Here is an 18,384-nt window from a genome sequence, read left to right as displayed (position 1 = left end):
TAAATTCTCACCACATGAAGACATAACTTCGACTACTAAAGGATCAATAGATTAAGTTCACGTAGAAATACCCCCTTAATGTCGATCCCTTATCAACTAGGAAATTAAAACAATTATTTTAACAATCACTATTTACTTAATCGTAAAGGGGTGAGGAAAAAGACTTATCGAATTAAATATCTAATCTGAGGAGTTCAGTCCATTAATTTTGAAAAGAAATAGACGTTCAAGCAATTCGAGAAAGAATAAAAATTTGTTAGGCTATAAATTAACCGACCCTCGAGGTGAGGCTCGCAATCTGCATTAGCCGAGACCTGCACTTCTTTCCTACGATTAAATGAAATTTCACGGGCGGTTGCTCACGGAACCGGCTGGACAAAGGTCTGGGATATTTAAATTGAATGCCTTTAATCCGACAGCTTTGCGACTTCCCAGGGCACCCACTCACGGCTTTACAATATTAACGTAACCCACGTAGGTATTGTCAAGTTCAATAGGCACTTATTTGTCTTGAAAAAATGATTTTACAAAAGTGTATTCCAATGAAAATACGTTTTCGGCATTATGTCTTACTTAATGTTTGACGACATTGAGTGGTCACTAAATCATTTCATAAATAATAAGCAAGAATTCATTGTGGAAAGCGAATATTTATTATTCATTCTACAAAAAATGAAAAGACTGTGTCACACTGATGGACTTACATTTTTAAAGAGAAATCGAAGTCTCGTGGAGCACTCAGCCCGGGGAGGTTCTTTTGCTTTTTCGGAATTTTTTATTCATTTATTTGCTGCCTCCATTCTACGTAGGCTAGAATTGTTGCACTAATTTTTTTGATTTAATAAACCTGCTATCTATTCACCCCAGAAACTTTCAAAATGCGAAAATAAATGTGGCGCGCGCACCAAGTGTAAAAACGCCCAAAAATAAGATTTTCGTAACTTACGCTTAAAAAATTGCTGCTGTACTCGTACGTTTTTTCGTTTGTTAGTTATAACATAAGTACTTCAAGAAAAGTGTTAATATTCATAAGTACCTACACTAAAAACATGTGTTAAAATTGTAGGTACGTTTATAAACTTGAATATGTTTCTAAACATATAACTAAAATTAACTTTTAATTTAATTGACATTGTTTTTGAAGGTCAGCCAATAATAGTGAGTGATTCCTTTATGGATTCACCTTGCAATAAAACACAAGTATAGAAATAAGATGCATTTGACAAAAATAAATATAGGTATTTTAGGCACTCACTCCCTCTGGGATTGTCCTGTCATGAGCGCCGCCCCGCAAAAAGTGGTCCACTTGGTTAGTGCCACTGAAACAAACGAAAGTTGGGTAATACCACCATTATTAGACAAAATCCGAGTAACAAGACCCAAAGATCCCTGAGCGGAATCAAGGAATGCTACCAGCTTCGATCCTTAAGGTAAGTTATTATATGCTTTAAAATTTAAGTAAACGTAATGTCGATATATCGAGTAAAATATACAACTATATATATATATATATAAAAGTGTATTCCAATGAAAATACAAATGTTTATACTTGCTTTTTTTTAATTGCACAAAGGTCATGAATTACAGCAACAAATATATAATTAAATCCACTCGTGGATCGTGGGCAACAGTTAACCTGTAACAGTATAAACTTGACAACGATCAACGTAGATTTTGTAGGTGTGTGTGTATATATATATATATATATACAACTGATACAAATGTTTTTACTTGCTTTTTTTTAATTGCACAAAGGTCATGAATTACAGCAACAAATATATAATTAAATCCACTCATGGATCGTGGGCAACAGTTAACCTGTAACAGTATAAACTTGACAACGATCAACGTAGATTTTGTAGGTGAATATGTCTTGCAACTTGCATCATAGCCAGTTGCAGTGTTTTACCTACTATATGTATCGAATAGAGAAAATCGTACGTAATCGTATCGTACACAGAAGTGTGTGCGAAATATCATGCATCCCTACTCGATTCTGAAATTCTAGGACAGTTAACTGACAAAAGAACAGATTACTTATTAAATAGGTACCAATTTCGGTCATAATCGTAAATAATCGAAGGTATTCAATACAATTTTAAAGTACCCTCTTAAATACTGGAAAAAGTTTCGTTTTGGTTCGCGGATCGAGATTGGGAGCGCTGGGAGGTATCCCTTTTGCACTAATCGAGCAATTTCTCCCATGTTATTAAGGGTAAATGGGAATGTTCGCAGGCCGTTGCGTTCTCAGAACGAGTTTCTTATAGACGGTATTGAATTTTTAAACAAATTTTTCGGCCCGCTTCGGCCTCGCTACTCACTTTATGTTATAGGATTAGAACGTTGTTGCCCTAATAAACCGTCATCTTCCCTCTCTTATTTATTTTGTTTGAGGTGTTGAAATAAGTAGTTTACTAGACGAAGAACAGATCGAATAATAATTTAAGATTTGTTTTTCTAACCATCTACAAGGTGTCACGTTCAGTAGGTACGTATACGTATCGAACGAAGGCTAATGAATAATGATAGAGAAGGAACCTTAAAATATGCCTATGTGATTCGTGCGATGCAAAAATGACTGGTTTTGAAGAAAACGTCACATTTTGCCTCCATAGAGGCTCTATCATCAGTTTGACATTGACATAAACGCTATCGTGAACGTAATTTACTTTCTATGCATCTCGCTCGTACTGACATATTAGTGCGAAAGAGATATATAGAAAGTAAATTACGGTCACGATAGCGTTTATGTCAATGCCAAACTGATGGTAGCCGTATAGGTATATTGTATAACCAGCGGGTTTCAGACAAATCTGAGCGGCTACCGCGAAAACCGAAATTCGCAAATTGCGGGGATCTTTCTCTTTTACTCCAATGAAGGCGTAATTAGAGTGACAGAGAAAAATCCCCGCAATTTGCGAACTTCGATTTTCGCTGTTATAGCCCTGGTTATTAGTGTTATTACATTGACTTATTTATATATTACTTCGTAAAGAAGGGCCTTACGGGCACTAAGGATGGTGCTAGTACAGCACAGTCACACACACAAACAGTCGAACACGAACCAGACACTTTTTGAGGTTATAGAGAATTTTCGTTAAATAGAGGGAAATTAGTATGAAAGTTAATCAACTAGAAACAAAAATGTCGATGTTATAGGGAGTGAAGCGTTATATGCAGTTTATAGGTATAATAGGACCATTTTAACCCCATTCAACAAGAAATAAGGTTTAGAATTCAATATACATGCAATGTACTTCTAACTTATTTTGTAAGTGAATTGGTTGGCGCCTACGAGAAAAAAAGCAGATAATAGGATTGTTATAGAACAATGCCATTGTTAGTACAGGTAAGTGAACAAGATCAGTTCAAAAAATGTTATCTATACACTGTATATGTCGCAGTAAGATAGATATAGCCGTTATATAGTTATAACCCTAGGGATATAATTATATGACGTAACATAGTTATATGAAAGCGTTTCATTACTATCTTACTAGGTATATAACTATAATACGGCTTTAGTTTAGTGATATAGTTATATTACTGGATTACGTTTAGTGATATAGTTATATTACTGGATTAAGTTTAGTGAAATAATTGTAGGTAGGAGTGCAGCGGTGCGGCGGAGGTATAGTTATATCCCTAGGGATATAGTTATATGCCGTATAATACTTTTTAGCAATATTACGTAAAAGTACAGGTCGATTCACGAAAGCTGGCGCGAGATTTCTACTGAGTGACAGCTATTTTCATTGAAATTCTGTCAAATCTCGCGCCAGCTTTCGTGAATCGATCGCAATGCCTCATAAACCCTTAAAAATAGCAGCATGAAAATATATATAATAGTTATCTTACTAGGAATATGATTATAATACGACATATAACTATATCCCTAGGGATATAACTAAACCTCCGCCGCACTGCCGCACTCCTAATACCTACAATTACTATCTTACTAGGAATATGATTATAATACGTAGTTACGTACTATACGGCATATAACTATATCCCTAGGGATATAACTATACCTCCGCCGCACCGCTGCACTCCTACTTACAATTATTTCACTAAACTTAATCCAGTAATATAACTATATCACTAAACTAAAGCCGTATTATAGTTATATACCTAGTAAGATAGTAATGAATCGCTTTCGTATAACTATGTTACGTCATATAATTATATCCCTAGGGTTATAGCTATATAACGGATATATCTATCTTACTGCGACATATATAACACTAACATTTGTTCATAGAAACCAGGAGGCCTATTTTAAAAGAAATAAATACTGCATTCTAAGGTTTAAAATCTGTAACAAATAGGAAGTCGTGTAATTGCGGATAATTTAATAGCTTAAACTAAGCAACAAACAAATACATTTTATTATGGAACACTCACGTACACTCACGGAACAATGTAGGTCTGTACAACCGTCATCGTCATCATCAGATATAGGTATAGGAGCGGTCAAGGCGTTCACAAATAGCTGAAGAGATTCTATAACAAACTTAAACAAGACGTTAGTGCATGGATATTTTTGAGTACCTTAACCGCTCCGATATATCTAATGGCGACTATAGATAGCGTAGGTATCCACTATCCATGGGCACTGCCAAACTTCGTCTCGACAGAGTCCCGTAGACAAAATGGCTAAAATATAAAGTTTCGTCATGGCTGTTTGTTCTTCAGTCCGAAAAGTTAAAGTTAAAATTCAAGAAATATTTGATGTTTATTACACGAAACTTAAGAGTAGGTATGTGCCTACACATCGCTGCGATTACATAGATATTTTGATATGAGTTCCTTTATTTCAATTTGTGTTCCTTTTAATAAGTGTTTTTTTTTTAATTTTGATATTATTATATTTATTTGTAATTTTAGAATAGGAGAGTTTTTATATTCCACATACTAGCGCAGTGGGAACATTAAACCGAAACTCATTTACTCGTTAAAAGCAGAGAAAACATGATATAACATACACATAAATAACTATACACCAAACCAATATAAAGTTATTGGTATAGGTAAACCTGCGCTCGACACAGGCCCAATAGTTATACTTTTTATATTACATACAGTAGGTACGTCGGATTATCTAGTCGCCGACATTTTCATTTCACTGGCTCATTCATCCATGTGCTTGTTTCCCCACGATAGGATTATACAGATGGACATTTATTTTTATTGCATAGCAGCTTTAATAACGGGTAAATACTGGATGAAATCTGCAATGTACTCAAAACACGAAATCCTGCTAGTCGACCAGGTGAGCAATTTAAAACTTAATCGTGTCGCACAAATACCTACTACAAAACACGAAGAATATTTCCCTGGGGTAGCGTTAATGTTCCGGTGCTGGCGTAAACCATTCATCTTGACAATTTTATCGACCGAATCTCTGGAAATTAAGGCAGGAAAAAAGTCAATAAATCCAAGAAGCAAACTGGAACAGATAACGAATGTCTCGGGGTGCGACCCGCGACACGCCGCTCGAGCTCGGGCAGCCCCGTTAATGTGACACTAAGTCCTGCCAGCAAGGGTAAACAAACAAAACACCAGGGGAAACTTTCGATATTTATTCCCTTTAGTTCCAACTCCACTACTTTGATTATCTCTGTGGATAATCTTTTTCGGTGATATAAATACTTAGCTAGTAAGTAGGTGCCTCCCTACTTTGTTTTCATGTGGTGGATTGTCTAAGTCGTTTCTCAAATCATTCCTTTTTTTTCATGTTCTCAAATACGAACTGATTGAAAATTAGCTTGGAAAACAATCTCAGTTGGTCCCATGATCACCTACGTTAGGATCTGATCATGGAATATCGAAGAAATTGAAGGAACATGGCAAATAGACATACGTATTGTGATTTGGGATTTTATTATAGAATCTCGGGAATTTGCCTTCTGGAATTGGAGATGTTGGTGGAAACCTTTATTTGGTGGTGGCGGGTATATAAACTATTTTGTGAAGTCTGCTCTTTTTTAATTAAAATGGATTCATTAGGTCTCTAGGGACCATTCCTGTGTCTACTATCCTTACATTTTTAAGTTAATAATCAACATAATACTGCTATTTTTTGTAATATGATAAATAAGTCACAAGAACAAGCGAGGGACCTTATGCAAATGGGGAATTATTTAGGCTACGTACATACTTTATATTTCACTTATTAATCACGTTAATATTTCTTACCGTTTTTGAGATACAGTTTATTAAACATTAGTACAAAAATCTGTATGTTTCAACCCTAGCAAGTAGGTCCTATGAATGACCTGACATGTGTCAATTTAAAATATGAACAACTTTATAAAGTTGTCACTGGTATAAAAATAGTTCATTTGTTATAAAAATAGTTCATTTTATAATGATTTTGTTATACTTTTTACTCCAGATTTACGATTATAATAACTCGATTGTAATAGATAACTTAGATAACACTATCCATTCAGCTCGGTCCCGAGAAATATTCCACCCTGTATTATCAACGGATTTTTAGTTATTTAACATCGTGTTGTAGATACCTACCTACAGAGAGCATTGGTAAACAGGTAGGTAAACCAAATATGTATTCTTGCCCGTTTTAACTTTGTGTTTCTTAAAGGAATTCCCCTGCTAATATCTTTTACATTAAGAATACCTTTTCCAATTTATTACGAGAATTAATGTCACATTAATCTAATTCATCCTCTGTAAAGTTATTAGAAGTATTCAGGCTAATTTACAAAAGCTTGCCTATTTCTATTTAATCTGTAAGTAATGAAAAGTATACCCATAATCTAAGAAAAGAATACAAATGCACATTACAACGATTATGTTTGTGTTCATGAGGATCATTTTGATGAGAAGTGAATCAAGTGAATAACTATCTAAATGATAGTACCTATTATTGATATTAAATTTTGAAAGTGAATGGTTGAAAAGCTTGTTTCACTGGCATTTAATTGAACAGTAGTATAAATATAATCGTTAAATATGACCCAAATATTCATATTGTAACGTTGAAAAAACTCTCTTAGTTAGGTGTAATGTTTCGAAACGCACGTCCGCATACCGTCGCGGATCGCAGAGCCGCGCCGTGTGTTCTGAGGGCCTACCGCGAACCACGTTCGACGTATTGCCTCTCCGTCACACTTTTGTAAATTCGTACGTAAGTGTGACAGGGAGGCAACACGTCAAGCGTGGTTCGCGGTTGGCCCTCGGGGCCTTAGTGCTACCTCAGTCTTAACTTTAAATTTAAGACAACAGATGGCTTTGATATTACTTGCAAACTAAGCATTTCAAGTAGCTCTTTTTAAAGTTAATTTAAAGTAGCTTATTTGGAATATTAACTTTTTTATGTTTACGGAAGCAATTTAAAATATTGCAGCAGGAACAGCAACGCTCTTCATAGCCCGACGAGATTTTTATTATAAAAGTATTTCCGTAGGCTATTTCAGCGATCAATCCCGTGTCTAAATGGATCCATTTGTTGCAGCGGCGCTCTGTCAAATTGGTTATTGACAGCGATCCCTTTCAAGAAATATTCGAGGGTTACGTTTAATACCTATATATATTTTTAAGCTATTGAGGTAACCTTGCCTTAAAAGCTTAACCCTTACTTTTAAAAAATAGATAAGCATCAGGTTTTAACTCTGTATATACATATATACAGAGTTAAAACCTACTCGTAGTTATTTAAACATTTTTATGGTACTTACTAGAATAATGAATACACACAGACTGTTATTTCCACAGCATTATTTCACAGCTTTTAATGAATTTGTCAAATTCCTAATAGCCTCCCGTAACGGTATATTTTAACATTTTCGTGTAAATTCGCCGGCAAATACATCGTTGTCAATAAAAGGGTTAAAGTGAGCTAAATCCATGTCTACACGTTGTACAGATCTTATAAAAGCGGTCACGTAACATCTCAGGTCGAGAGTTCCCCTAACGCAAACGATATCCTTCACGGAACAAGAGGCCGGAACGCGGCCTTCGTCTAAGGCGGTTCCTGTCGGATTTCACCGACATAACTCTGTCTTCGACAACAACAACAGGGGATGTGTGTAGCGAAACAATATTTGATTTACGCAATTAGGTTCATCCACCAATTATGAACATATTTAGAATAGAGACTAAAGTATTGTATGGTGGGACGGGGAGAAGTGGAGTACCTGGAGTAGAATGTTGCATTACTTGGCATATTGATTTTAAAATCGAATCTAGATTAAAATAGATAATAAAGGTCAAACAAATTATATACATATCTACAAATGTTATACTGAATGTTGATATATTTCAATAATTATAGTACGTACCTAACCAAGGTATCTTAAAAGCATTATAAAATTATGTAAGGTTTGCGGTTCGACATTTATTTACTTTTATTGGTCATTACATAAAAAGGTAGTACTTATTCTGCCGTATTCAAACTTCAAGATATTCACAAGAGACGAAACGTACTAGATCCATTCTAGATACGTTATAGTTTAGATACCAACTAGTTCTCTTTTGCAGCGCAATTCGGGCAACCAATGTCACTTTTACGTTAGATAGAGTAAGATATCTATTAGATGTGAATTAGATCTCTAAGTCATATCTTGTGGAAATCGTTCAAGAGTATCTCCAAAATCGCGCAAATGCCAAATTTGACAGGTTAGATCTTAAACATATCGTTATCGTATCTTGGTGATGTCTAAAACAAGTCTAATAGATGTCTATTTCAAAATCCGAATCGGGCCCATTGTATCAAATCACCGTTAAGTAGGTTTATAGAACGAATCAATGATGATTAAATTATAATGACATGTGTTTAAACTAAAATGTAAGACGGATTAAATTATCTCTATTAACGTAAAACACAAAATTAGCGGTAATGAAAATAACCAGAGTCCGGAGTTCCTAATAACCTCGATAAATATATGTTAGAGTCAAATAACACCCGAAGTTTCTTTAGCTCGGCTAATATTCATGTTAATAACAGTACCTGTTACAAAGTTCGGGCAATTTTCGTAATGCAACACAGCTTATTCGCATAGTAAGGGCTCCAGCGCATTTCCGACTAGTAGTTGGTCAACTAATCCAAGTTTTCCTCTACGGACTAATGAGCTGAGTTTGAATCGGATTCCCCGCGACCGCAAGCGCGAGGCTATTTAAGAATACTTCAACGCTAAAGATGAGGAAATTATGAAAACCTGAGTTTACCCGATGGCTGTTTGTGTGCAGGTACATGTGTTCCTTTATATCTCCAAAATCAGTGCAGTATTTTCTGTAAAAAATATATAAGTCAGGGTTCGTATAAAATTATAAATAAGGTGTATAAGTTTTATAATTTAAGTTCACAATTTTAAATGCAACAACATTATTAAAGAGCACTAAAAACTTAACTTAAATAAAAATACTAAAATCAAAACTAAGCATTAATAGTGTGATTTAAGATTAATTATATAAATGAATAATTTTTGTCGGAGAATCTTAAATATATATATATAGTTATTTAGACGTCATTTTTAACATCTCAAATCGCACCTTTAATCCAAATAAGGATTAACTCCTGGATTAAGGCCATTTTTATAGGAAATATCAACTCAACTCAGGAAACTGAACTCAGGGATCTCGGAATATAAGAATATTTCGGGGATCTCGGAAACGGCTCTAACGATTTCGATGAAATTTGCTATATGAGGGTTTTCGGGGGCGAAAAATCGATCTAACTAGCTTTCATTTCTGGGATAACGCGCATTTTTTAATTTTTATATTTAATACATATATATAAGTATAATTTTTAATCAAGGAAGTAAAAACTTCAGACAATTGAAACTAGTTATATACTGTACTTCTTCCATCTACTATCCGTACCTTATTTAATATTTATTTAATAAAATTACTGTTTTCTTACATATCCTCTCAATAGTCTAACATTTCGCCTATCACTTAAAAACAAGGCTTATTCGTCTGCGCGTAGATAAACAAAGCTTCTGGGCCCGTAATGGAAATTACATACCCCGAGGTCGGAAATCAAATTGACAGAAGAGGTTAAACAAACGAAGCGGTCAGGGAGCCGAGACCGGAGTCCGTCGAATATTAATCGCTCGGTAAATGCGCTTTTATTTGTTTCTTCCCAGTCCCCGGGCAAGGATCTGCCCGATGGATCGCCGTAATCGCACTTTGATCAATGCTATTAACTTTTCAATGATGCTAATTGATGGAAAAAAACATCAAAGAGTTTATGTTCAAAGGTGTCTTTATAAGTTTTTAATTTATTTGCTCAGTCGGTATTTAAGTTGTTACTTTCAAAATTTTGGCAAGGTGTTTTCGGGAATTTCCAAATACTTGGGCACGTAATGTAATTCAGAAAATGGACACTAGTATGAAGGAATTATCGGTATTTTTGAAACCATCCCGACATTCTGAAGTACATATTTGGAATTAAGTACCCGAATACACTTTACATAAGCATGCATAAGAATGCTGTTAAGTGTTAATATTATTTCGCCGACCACCTGGTCTGAAAATGGAAACGGAAGTATCTATCTATATATTATCTCTATAATAGAAGTTTATTCATCGTAAATAGCCGTAAAAACCTGCTTGTTGGCAAAGAGTTAGTAATCGTATAAGAGGTGTAAAGTCTAATAAAAATGCATCCCTCTACATTGATAAGGTAAATACATGGAGAAGATAATATCGTTGTTCGGCCCCGTATATTATAAACTAACTTTGGATATCAAAAGGTGACGTTTAATGATTCAGTAACAGCATATTATGGCGCCGTATATTAGCGCCATCTAGTTCACTAGTCAAACTAGAGGTTACGATTTTCCTAACACTATTCTTAGACAACCAATAACTCTGCTAGTTAAAAAAACCTGTAAAACATGAACACAGTGTACACATCTTACCAACTTGAAGAATGGGCTACTTTATATACATTCGACTACACAGGTCTTTACCTAAACGGCCTGTGTTCTAAATATAATATGGGTTCATCGAGATGCATCTGTATCTTAGTTATGAAATGTCGATAACGCTTCCTTAAGGTGCTTTTCCAACAGCTAGACGATAAACACAATGCCTATTATATCGCTGACAGCAGGAAATGCTACACCATGCTGCCTTGCGACTTGCGACTTATGCAGTATTCGAACTTAATTGATAAGTCATAACTATTTATTACTCGCAGCGTATCTCGCTCGCTCAAATATAAGAGGGAGATTACGCTAAATTGTAGTTTTTATTTTAAAAAAAACCATGTTTTAATCAAGGGCATTTGCCATGAAAAAAAATTACACAGAAACCAACATACTTATAAAAAACTAAAGAAAAAATCACGAAAACATGTTCTCATTTATTATCAGCAGTTGTAATCATTCGTTTTAGGCAAAAATATATTTTCAAAGTACTAAATTGAGATAAACAATAAATACCCGCGCGACTGCCATATCTTCCGTCGCAATTAATCGCGGCGTGCCATCTTTTGTTTCCTTTTAATTTCCTGGCTTTACGCCAAGCAAACCTTTGTTAATGTATGTAAGATGTGTACAGCCTAAACTCTAAATGCTTCGAGTTTGACAGCCGAAGAAAATGGCGCTAACCGGCACGGTATGTTTTAGTACCTAGGTAGTTGAATTGATAACGTCAACTTTTAACAATCAGAGTTGCCGCATAATGTACGGAGCCGTACAGCGCCATCTACATTCGATGTCGAATTTGGAGAAAGATTTAGCATGCATTTCGATTGTACATACCTATCAATGAATCATTGGTACAAACGAGATGCACCGCACCAGCCAATGTGTAAGATGATAACACAATGAGATCAAATTGTAAGTTCGAACCGGCCTCCTTTCCTTGTGTTGTTGGTGGAAAATAGCAATAGAGTGGAAACCTATTTTCGATGTAATACTTTGCTTTTCGCAGGCTGAAGGAGATAATCGTTTGTCCTTATCCATCATTTTGACATTTGTATTTGTTGGAAAGAGACAATATTAAACAAAAGCTTTTTAACAATGTAGGTATTATTATAGTTGCATTATTTTTAATGCAACGCGTAACATCTCAGCAGTTTCAGCAGATGTAAAAAGCCTTATGAATTCGACCGCCACTATAGTAACACCTAGGGGCTGTCCATAAATTACGTCATCGATTTTTGTCGATTTTTGACCCCCCCCCCCCCCCTAAAATCATCCAAAAATCATGCTTCAAATGACCCATTTCCTCCTACTTCATGCTACCGTCATCCGATGTCCAGACCTCCCCCCCCCTAATTTGAAATGACGTAATTTATGAATAGCCCCCTATCACTATAGCGCTGACAAAAATACCCAGGGTTCTTGAGTTAACATTTTATTCTTCCATATGGCAACCCAAGTCACGTGTTCCATCGTAGCATTAAATCTACAGAGAAAGTTCTGGAGTCAACAAGGAACCCTTATAGTCTATAAATTTATTTATAAATGAGTCATCAATAAGTTCGCCTTTATTAATGGCTACAATGTTTTCAATTGATTCTTATAACCTTTGACTGGCCCACTACTTGGATTTCAACCGAAAATCAGTTTTTTAATGCCCAGTAATAGGCTCTTCTTTTTCTAACTATGTTAATTAAAGAGGGACGGATAGTCCATCTCGCCGCGAGATACTGACGCGCCATTCATGTGCTAGCCCGGCAGATCAAGAAATAAATATCGTATTTCAAACTAAATAGAAGGGTTCCAGTTCTCTCTAATTGTATAACTACTTATATCCGGAGCCAGTTCTCCTTCTATAATAATGTTTGTCAGGTTCAGATTATACGTAAGTTAGCGTGGGTTTGTTTGTTATTCATAAACGTCCGTTCCACCTACGTTAGTTAACACAACTCTGTCACAGACGAAAGTAATTTAACTTTGTTGTGTACCCAGATCACTCACTATTAGTTGGTGCATGTGCATATAATGCGATTCGCGGTCATCACACTTTCACGCTCCCATTAACACATTCATTGCCAAGTGCTACGGGTTACGCTCGTAGCGCGTAGGCATGGTTTCGCCGTATGTAGCGCGTATCCGCTACGAACAGTGTACCCGACAGTCGGGTTCTTGACCCTGAAAGGATGAGAACGCTAACGCTCATATAAGTTGACCTTTATAAGATCAATTTTAACGCACACTCATACTTGTAAAAGCAGCACACGACACGGTGCAGCAGTATTTTACATTTACACGTAGGAGAAAAAAAGCACCTACAGCAATACAGAGTATGTGTGAGAAAGTAAAGTCAACGGTCTTGCAACGTTTAATAAAGAATAAAATTCATGAAGATATATATTTGCATGTCCTGACCTACGATGATATAAATATAGAATTTGAGTCTATTATCAACACCTACGGATATGATGGTCACACTTGTCTACTTCCGACAGCTTGATGATAACAGCGTCAGCGGTATTAAAAAACCGGGCAAGTGCGAGTCGGACTCGCGCACGAAGGGTTCCGTACCATAATGAAAAAAAACAAAAACAAAAAAAGCAAAAAAAAAACGGTCACCCATCCAAGTACTGACCCCTCCCGACGTTGCTTAACTTTGGTCAAAAATCACGTTTGTTGTATGGGAGCCCCATTTAAATCTTTATTTTATTCTATTTTTAGTATTCGTTGTTATAGCGGCAACAGAAATACATCATCTGTGAAAATTTCAACTGTCTAGCTATCACGGTTCGTGAGATACAGCCTGGTGACAGACGGACGGACGGACGGACAGCGAAGTCTTAGTAATAGGGTCCCGTTTTACCCTTTGGGTACGGAACCCTAAAAAGTGACATTTATTTTACCACATGGACAATTGGACATACGTCATCCATCAATTCCATCATACTCCTACTGCAGGCGCATTGCATATTCCATTGCTGAAATTAGACGTCCTTAAAAGTCATCTATTACATAACAGGAAATTATAAAAAAATACATTAATATATTAAAAAAGAAATACAAAATTAATACCTTAAAACTAAACCTCAAACCTAAAGGGACTAAAACTAAAATACTACTAAATATAAAATACCTCCCCCAAATCCCCTTCTTCTGGCATAGACCCCAGAATGCTGGCGGCGTTACCTCTCTGCACCGCCAGACTCAATTCGTCCTTTCACATGTTCCGAAAGTCTTAACACGTACTATAAAACAATTGACTTTAAAAATGTCCCAGTGCTGGATCGTTACTGCCCAATTAACTGTCACCTTCAATTTTAATTAATTTATGGTAACACCCTGTTTTCACCTGTGTGTTATTCCGTTTACTTTAAAATGGTTTGGTATGCACCCCAACGGACTATCCTTATCTACAGCACAACCACAGAATAAATAATAGTACTAGGTACAGAAGACTCACTCTCTAACAAAACGCGTCTGTCACGATCAGCACAGATATGGCCGCTAGGTGGCGACAGCGCCACGCGCGGCTTATGGCAAACCCCAAAATTGGGGCCGAACGGACGCACTTTTAGCTACCTGTAGCAAAGCGACGAAATCGCGGAGTGAGACACGCCTGGCACAACTTTGAATAGTTTTTGTCTACAAATGCAAAATATTACAAGGTTATTGGCGCGATTCGGGAAATGAATTAGAGATTCACTAGATATGAAATAGTAAAGATATGTGACGTTCCACGGCAAAAGGTACCGTTGCCCCGGCTGAATATTGGAGCGGCGTTAGTAATAGCGTAAGCGCCAGCCGTCCACAAGATACCTTTTGCCGTGGAACGTTACATAAATTTACTATTTCATATCTAGTAAATCTCTAAATCATTTCCCGAATCGCGCCGTATGGAGTTTGGTGTAGTTTCGTCCATATCAAAATCGTGAGATTTTGTTTTACCTTTGAGAATAAACAAAATAGAACCTATTGGAATTTAAGAACGATCTATAATACTTGTAATCATTTATATCTAAAATACGATACGATATTTAAGAGCCCTTCAACGTGCACACTAGCGTCACAGCTAAGTAATCGTGATTATTTAAATTTAATAAAAGATATTGAAAAAAGGGGGCCGCTACGTACTGTATTGTGTATGTAAGTACCTTTTGAATACATCAGACTAGTTTTTATATTGCTGGATTCGTCATTCTATGCGTCCAAAGTTAAAACGGCCGTTTTTGTTTTGAGTTCCTAGATCAACGAAACCAGCAACATAAAAAGTAGTTTGATGTATTCAAAAGGTACTTAAATACACAATACAGTACGTAGCGGCCCCCTTTTTTCAACATATTTGGTTAAATTTAAATAATCACGATTATTTAGCTGTGGCGCTAGTGTGCACGTTGAAGGGCTCTTAATATACTTGGTCAAGCAAATCTTGTCAGTAGAAAAAGGCGCAAAATTCAAATTTTCTATGGGACGATAACCCTTCGCGCCTACATTTTTTATATTTGCCGCGTTTTTCTACTAACAAGATTTGCTTGACCAACTTTATGTACTATACTGTCTATAACTACAGCAAGGCCTGTTCACTTCCTAAGAAAGTTATGTCCCCAAACAATTGCGAATGTGTGCGCCTGAAGCTTCTATGTGTGCGTTGGCCTCCGAGAAAAAGTTGCGAGTAATAAAAATAAAAACATTTTTCTACAGCAACATTGCTCCCAACTCTGATTTAAATTATCACGAATTTTATACATTATTAATCATAAAACGGGACTTAAAACGCTTAAAACTTAATTATACGCGATCCAGTTTTAAAATTGAATATTTGCTTCCAACTGTCTTTATCAATGTCCATAAAATATATGGAGGGTAGGTACGTCTACCCACCATAATAAAAAATATATTTGTCAATGACTCTGTCCAACTGCTGTGGTTAAAGTTCATAACGAAAATGTTATTTATTAAATCTTTAAATAATAAATACAACGTAGCGGTACTACCACTTAAGTCTGTAAGTCTGTACCACAGACTACTGTACCTACATGGATTACAGCAATGCACATGGAAAATGTGCTACATGCGGAGCAACGGCTGTTGAAGCAGCCAGAGTGAAATTCACAGTTTTAGTGGGTTCAGAAGGAACCGAGTCATAATGCACCTGGAAAGCGTATTAAATTAATTAACCGTGAAGAAATGTATGAGTACAAGTTGAAAATTTGTTTAAAATGCCGTGTGTAAAGTGTAGTGTATCTGTGTGTAAAGTGTATTAGGTAGGCATGCCTAATGTTATTTGTATTACACTGGAAACTTTGTGAATGCGCTTTATTAATGTAATTTTTTTTATTAATTTGTCAGGATTTAATTTTCAGTGTATATTTGTATATGTAAAACATATTTTTAATAAATAAAATTATACAATGTTATAAACATAAATATGCCTTTTATTTAAATCACTTGATAATACCACAAACAAGGGGTAATATTTGCATCTTTCATATATTTCGTGATATGAAGATAACAAATATGTTTATCAACAGAATTACTACCTACCAATACCCGCCAGGCTAAACCGGTTGTCAACTTTAGTTCTTGGTACACAACGCGGCGCTACTAGTATAAACGTATAAACGTTTGGGGACATTTTTTTGTATGGAGTTATCGTTCTTCTCCTAGTGAGTATTATATTCTTTGCTAGTCAGCTACCTACTTGAATTCAATTGAATCGATAATCCAGTATAAGACTTCACACACGTTTTAATATTTAAGTAGTTTGAGACTTCGTTATGGGTCAAAGTAATTATGAAATTTAGGTTATTAGACGAGTTAGAAAATTGAATACATTGGTATTTTCTGACTTATTGTATTATTCCATGCAGATATTTTCTTAACGAATTAAAGAAAACTTAAGTGGTGGACTTATATTTATAGCAACTTAAAAAAAATTATACTACGTCGGTGGCAAACAAGCATACGGCCCGCCTGATGGTAAGCAGTTTCCGTAGCCTATTATGCATGCCTATAACTCCGGAGGTGTTACATGCGCGGTGCCGACCCTAACACTCCGCACCCTCGTTGAGCTCTGGCGACCTTACTCCCGACAGGAACACAACACTATGAGTACTTGAGTAGGATAGGGTAGGATAGGGTAGAGTGAACATGCTAGCGTTTAAATCATCAGCAGTAAATCTTACCAGATCGACATAAAGTTGTGCATACACGGCTGTAGCTGCACTACATTTGTAGTAGGTTTCCTGCTGTTTCTTCTTGACTTTCTTCCTCTTCCACGACAAGCAAGGACGAGCCACCCCACTCCAACATCAACTTCTTGCAGAACTGTATCAACTGTAAACAAAATATATAGGTAGTTTGTCAAGCAAATCTTGTCAGTAGAAAAAGGCGCGAAATTAATATATGAGACGATAACCCTTTGCGCCTACATATTTAAAATTTTCTGCCTTTTTCTACTGACAATATTTACTTGACCATCTATAATACCTATCGTCTTGAGCAGGCACATGGCCATTCATGAACTTTTTTTCATGTCCAACTTTACGTTTTAATTTTACTTTTTATTCGTAATAATGACATTGATTTTAAACCTAGAATTACTAAACTTTAAACTTTTTAGTTATTCGTTGTTTATGGCTCCTCTACACGATGGGCCAGCGCCGGCCACTCCAATGGACGCAGCCATGCGTTAGAATGAGATAGCAATGTCACTTGCTCTCTGCCTCTAACGCATAAATGCATCCCTTGGTGTGGCTGGCGCTGGCCCATCGTGTAGAGGAGCCATTAGTGTTCCGTAGTCAACTATTTCGTAAATAGTTTCGCCATCGGTCTGTCCATTCGTCTATCTGTATTACCTCAGTGACCGCTAGAAAGCAGAAAATTGGTAGGTATGCCATCACGCCAACAAAGTACTAAAATAAAAACTATAAAATAGTTACTTGCTTCACAAGGGGCCAAAGTTGTTATTTAAGTAACTCATGTTGGGGGTCATCCATTAATTACGTCACACGAATTTCTAGGTTTTTTGACCCCTCCCCCCTCCTTGTCACACTTGGTCACATTTGGCAAACCCCTCCCCCCTAGTGTGACGTCACATTTTTTCTACGAAATCGCCAAATCGAATTAAGTAAGTACCTAAGTATTATTATTATTTTATCAAAATATTTTTGACGATATAAATATTAGTAATTTTATGACCCAAAACTATTTGGAAAGAAAATTAAACGAATAAAAACGATTATCGTTTTAAAAACTTGTTATTTAAAAATTACAGCGAATAAAATAATTTTAATAAATTTTCGGTTACTGATGAAGTTAAAGTGACGTCACAAAGTTTGTGTCTCCCCCCTCCCCCATGTCACATTATGTCACATTTTCTTGACCCCCTCCCTCCCCCTAAACGTGTGATGTAATTAATGGATGACCCCGTGCTATGTTGGTGCAAGCGAACGTTTCCAAAATTAAACCACGATCGAGTTGGATAGTGAAA

At 36.1% G+C, this 18,384-nt stretch overlaps 1 long non-coding RNA gene across 1 annotated transcript; it reads right to left on the bottom strand.

Moving 5' to 3' along the window:
* Positions 1 to 1,203: 1,203 nt before the first annotated feature.
* Positions 1,204 to 17,235, bottom strand: LOC134675492 (uncharacterized). Its single transcript, XR_010099752.1, has 2 exons — positions 17,078 to 17,235; positions 1,204 to 1,319 (listed from the first exon to the last, which is right to left on the bottom strand). It is a non-coding gene; the product is annotated as an uncharacterized LOC134675492 (long non-coding RNA).
* Positions 17,236 to 18,384: the final 1,149 nt, after the last annotated feature.

This window comes from Cydia fagiglandana, chromosome 2 (genome assembly GCF_963556715.1).
Source record: "Cydia fagiglandana chromosome 2, ilCydFagi1.1, whole genome shotgun sequence".
Taxonomy (NCBI): domain Eukaryota; kingdom Metazoa; phylum Arthropoda; class Insecta; order Lepidoptera; family Tortricidae; genus Cydia; species Cydia fagiglandana.
This window is presented reverse-complemented; position numbering and strand designations above follow the sequence as displayed.